Raw genomic sequence first — 5,457 nt, 5'->3', positions numbered from 1 at the left:
TCCCACAATGGGGGAAATTTAATGTCTGCATGTAACCCATCCGTTTTCTGGTTTAAATGTTGTGGTTTCAGGGACAAGCAAATGTCTATAATAATAAACAAAGCACCTAATGATTACTGAACTAACTAACCTGAAAGCAAAAGGCTAACTACTATATCTCCCAGTTTAAACCTGGGAAAAGGGGTAAGAAATGGTACAATATGGTACCTTTCCCCAGTTACAAAATGACAATCGCTTAAAAATACTTAGCAACTCAGTGCTGTTCTTATGTCCAAGTACATTACATTATGCTAATTCCCACAGCCTTGGGAACCAACAACACTACAACCTTGGGGGGTAACAAAGACAGCACCACCACCACCACCAACAACAACAATGCCGCTACCACCACCACCACCATCAACACCAAAAACAACAACACCACCACCACCAACACCGCCGCCACCAACACCACCACCGCCAACAACGACAACACCGCCGCCACCAACACCAAGACTGCCGCCACCAACAACAACACCGCCACCACCACCACCAAAAACAACAATTCTGGCGGCTCAGGCAACAATGCACTGCAGTCAACCTCAGCTAAAGGTGAGTATCGCTGTCTGTTTTGCACAAGCTCAGACTGAGAACCCAGAAAGAAATCAGAGTAAGAGTTTACATGCAGAGGAATCTGATTACTGAGCTAAATTCCAGTCTCTTTATCAGATTTCTTAATCAGATTTCTAGACCTTACTCTGATCTCAGAAATCAACACACTCACTGACATACCGTAATGCTTTATTGCTGGGGTGTGTGAGGATATCTGTTGTGTACTATTTCCCAATTACTATCTTTAGCTTAACAGCAACTGATAATCAGGTTAAGGTATTGCAATAAGACGGTGTGCTGTATATAAACGTGAGAGACTGACACAAAAAGATAAAAGTACACTGCATCCATACTGATCATTTATCTGTCTTTCCATGTCTTTCTCTAACAGCTCCTCTTGTCCTGATTGGTGCCATTGTGGTTGCTCTGTTGTCAGGATGACCTTTGGTCTGTTAAGCTGATGGAGGATGTGTACTGATGTAAGCATTTATGTTAATTAAAAACTTGTATTTGGTAGGTGACGGCAACCTTAAGCAATGTGCACTGCAGCACTGAAATAATAACTATTCTGTATGGTATCACTTTCAGGACTTTATACATACCTGCTGTTATTGTAACTTCATTAAATTTTTGATCATCTAAATGTTTAAAAATAAACCATATCAACATCTGGGTGAAAATATATTTTTTTATTGTTTTCCTTCATTGTCCATAACAGCTTTGTGTTGACATTGCAGCAAATGCTGTTCAGCGCCATACGTTAATCTATAGGTGGGTGATGTTTATGGTCAAAATGTATTATCACACTACTTGGAATAGGTTTTCACAGTACACATGTTTTTTCTTTTCTGTTAGCTTAATAAATCGGAATAGAGATGAGGCACCTGCAGGGGCACACTTAGAATATACTATAAAACCAGTAGTGTGAGAGCTGTGTTTGTATACTTGGCATTAATTCAGACTCTTTCAGTGTTAGCATTGGACTCCGCCAGGGTTGTGCCCTGTCTCCACTCATGTTTGTGATGTCAAGGTGTAGGAGGGTGGCATCTCTGCTATTTGCAGATGATGATGTTCTTTTGGCTGGATCACATGGATGCCTCCAGCACTCACTGGAGCGGTTTGCAGTTGAGTGTGAAGCGGTTGTTATGCAGATCAGCATCTCCAAGTCTGAATCCATGGTCTTAGCCTGGAAAAGGATGGCATGCCCACTCCAGGTAAGGGGAAAGGACTTGCCCCAGGTGGAGGAGTTTAAGTATCTTGGGGTCTTGTTCACGAGTGATGGAAAGAGGGATCATGAGATTGGCTGCAGGCTGGGACAGACGCCAGCAGTAATGAGGTCACTGTACCGGACTGTAGTGGTGAAGAGCTCTCTGTTTACTGGTCGGTCTACATCCTGACCCTCAGGAGATCGCAAATACAAGCAGCGGAAATGAGCCTCTTCGCAGGGTGGTGGTTACACTCTATTTGACATGGTGAGGAACTCTGTCACCCAGGAGGAGCTCAGAGTAGAGCTGCTACTCTTCCACATTGAGAGAAGCCAGCTGAGTTGGTTCAGGCATCTGATCTGGATGCCCCCTGGACGTCTCCCATTGGGGGTGTACCAGGCACGGCCTAACAAGACAAGACCCCAGGGTCCTTCTAGGACCCACTGGAAGGATTACATCTCCAAGTTGGCCTGGGAGCGGCTTGGGGTCCCCAGGAATGAGCTGGAGAAAGTTGCGGTGGACATTGTCATCTGGGATTCTCTGCTCTCTCAACTATGGCCGTGACCCTCTCTGGAAAAAGCGGTTAACAATTATGATGACATAAAACCAGATGAATACAATGATTCTTCTTTAACATGTGTGTAGAAACAAATCTCTGAAATTCCTTTAAACACTTTACATGTCAGAAATATTAAATATAAAACTGCTAAAAGATTTTTTACCATTTTTATGCTCAGGATTTTTTGGCCATGGCTTGATGGTGCTGGAGCCATACTTAGCATGACCTCTTCCATAGCACTATAACCAGAGAAGTGATGGATAGGAGAATTACCAATGCAATGTCTTTGGTGTTTCTCAAACGCTAGAGGAAGTTCAGCTCCTGCTTAGTTTAGTCAGTACAGGACTGTAACTATTTCTTCACTCAAAAAAGAAGGGTTATGTATGATACAGCATGATGCAGTCATGCTACAACTTTTTTCACAGGTTTTTGGAAAGTGATTGGCTTGTTTCACCAGGAAAACCAGTCATATCTAGATTGCAAAATGGAGGAAAAAACTAAGTATACTCTTTAAATAGTGGGTTCGCACTAATGAACGCACCACCTTACAGATCTTCTAATAAAGAATATTCTTTCCGTGTTACAGTGTCTTTCTTTTTGGGATTTTATAAATGAGAAAAACATGAAACCCATGTATTAACATTGGTTAGTTAGTCTGAAGAAGCGCAGCATAAATCAGATTATTCTAATTCTATTCACTAAATGCTGATTCAGCTGTGTATGTGTAACTGTATTTTCTAAAATCAATGTACACAATGTGACAAATAATTCAACTGCAAAGGGTGTATTTATATTTCTAAGGTTGAAAATAAATTTGCCATATCATGGAAAACAGAATTTTTCTCACTTTTTTAATAAATAAATTTGCTGTAGTATGTAAACATTACTATATTTTAGAAATGCACCTTGCACTCTGTGATCCATATATGGAAAGTAAACTACAACCTGTTTAGAATTCAATGTTTTGCTGTGAGGTAAACACATTTGCATATATCAGCCTATTCAGTTTGCAACCATTTTAGCCCCCTTCATTTAACCAATGGCAGTTTAGCTAGTACAGGACCTCATTTACATATACCAGCCTAACCCGTGAGGATTATGTCTTAATTTGGCAGTTGTATTTGTTATTTTACATGAAAAAAAATGCAAAACAAAACAAAAAGCATCTGCATGTGAAGCTTGGTGGCTTGGTGGTGTAAAGCCTTGGCCTTAGACATGGGAGGTTGTGGATTCAAATCTCAAGGGGTGCAAGTCTGGAAGAAGAGGATGGGAGAAGGAAACAAAGCAAAACACATTGAGGAACTGAGTAGTTCTACATCCTTTTAGCAAAGGCATAATAGCATGTGCCAATTTTTTGTTGAGGGGGTTCTCACCCCTCCTCTTTTCACACCCAGTGAAAGAAGAGTGTCTGAGTTTATCTGATTAAAGACTTACAGGGACAAAATACTTCATTACATAATATTAAAATATGAGAGGAGACCTCCGTTCTGTTGATAGAACCTGTTATCATCAGGACACCATCCTGAATCCCACTCCATCTGCAGCACTGGTGACCGTTGAAGGTCCAGAAACCTGACTGTGGAATCTGGGTGGATCATGTGACTCAACAATGGAGGAGGTTCACACTCCAGGATTCACTGGTGCCTCACAATAGGAGCTTTGTGTGTTAGCAAGTGAAACAGGTCAGTAATGAGAGGGGTGGAGATTCCTGTAATGAGCCACACCCACTCCAGCTAATTAGCTTCTTCAGAAGTGCCTGATTGAAACCACACTGTTCATTTTCTTATTCTGCACTTGGAGAAAGCTGTCAGAACTTTAAAAGTCTTTTTTGGGGGGTACTAAAGTGGCGGCATTGCACAAAGCATTGTGTCACAGAACTGTTTACCATCAATGTGAAGACCGGTACTAAAGTTCTTAGAAACTATAAAATGGAAAATTTCTGGGTGCAATGGTCTAGAAGTTTGTGACTTCCATGTCTATGATTGTGACAGGCTGTGTTGTATGATAGTACTTAATAATCTAAAAACAATTTTGCATAATTGACCTTAAACTGAGCAGAAAGAACAGTTCAGAAATTCAAGATGTCAAACAGAGTTTGCAGCTTGGTTGGTCACATCTAACATGGTGCTCTAGGATTCTCATTCATGGTGACTCAAAAAATTTGCATAATTATCATATTCTCATCAGGAAATGACAAGAAGTTACCATCAATTTGAGAGCCAGTCCTCAAAGCTGCTATTCATAAGAGGAAGCTTGTTCTTCACGATGTGATTAAAACAACATGTTTAAAGTCTCTTGTCTAAAGTGGAACAGGGGAGCGTCAAAATACGTTGCTGGTATTTCCAACATGAGGCTTGTTGCTGTAACTGTGCAATATTCCTGACCACTACAAGTTTCTGACCACAGTGTCAAACAGAGAGGAAACTGCTTCATCAGCCAATCTTAACGTGGAGCTTCAAGCTTCTCATTTATGGTAACCCAGAAAATTAGCATATTACCATATCTGGATATCAAAACTTACCATCAATGTGACAAGTAGTCTTGAAGCAGTTAACACGTTTATATCTGTTTTTTCTCTTATAAATTTGGGCTGCTCAAACTGCTTCAGGTCCCATCTGAGGCTATAGAGATGGTAGGCTAGTCAAACACTGGCTAGTCTTAAGTCCCGCCCACAGAAGGCAGGAGGACCGCCTCTTTGGCAGTGAAGGGGTGGAGCAAATGTGCTAGCCCAAATTTAATCTGCCATGTTCTACCATGTGGTCAGAGCGCTGATTCTTCGAGATTCGATAGCGCGTCAGGCCTAATGGAGAACGTGGACACGGCCCTCGGGTGTTGGGCGAAGGCCAGGTCAGGGCGGTGGACACGGCCCAGGCCATTCCCTCGGCCGTTGGGCGAAGGCCAGGGCGGTGGACACGGCCAAGGCCATGCCCTCGGCCGTTGGGCGAAGGCCAGGGCGGTGGACACGGCCCAGGCCATGCCCTCGGCCCGTGGGCGGTGGACACGGCCCAGGCCATGCCCTCGGCCCGTGGGCGGTGGACACGGCCCAGGCCATGCCCTCGGCCCGTGGGCGGTGGACACGGCCCAGGCCATGCCCTCGGCCCG

At 43.1% G+C, this 5,457-nt stretch overlaps 1 long non-coding RNA gene across 1 annotated transcript; it reads left to right on the top strand.

Annotated features, from left to right (window-relative positions):
- The first annotated feature begins 466 nt into the window (after positions 1-466).
- Positions 467-1,273, top strand: LOC108437871. The gene is made up of 2 exons (XR_001858651.1): positions 467-591; positions 983-1,273. It is a non-coding gene; the product is annotated as an uncharacterized LOC108437871 (long non-coding RNA).
- The last annotated feature ends 4,184 nt before the right edge of the window (positions 1,274-5,457 follow it).

The sequence above is a fragment of the Pygocentrus nattereri genome, chromosome 22, assembly GCF_015220715.1.
Source record: "Pygocentrus nattereri isolate fPygNat1 chromosome 22, fPygNat1.pri, whole genome shotgun sequence".
NCBI classification, from domain to species: Eukaryota; Metazoa; Chordata; class Actinopteri; order Characiformes; family Serrasalmidae; genus Pygocentrus; species Pygocentrus nattereri.
This window is presented reverse-complemented; position numbering and strand designations above follow the sequence as displayed.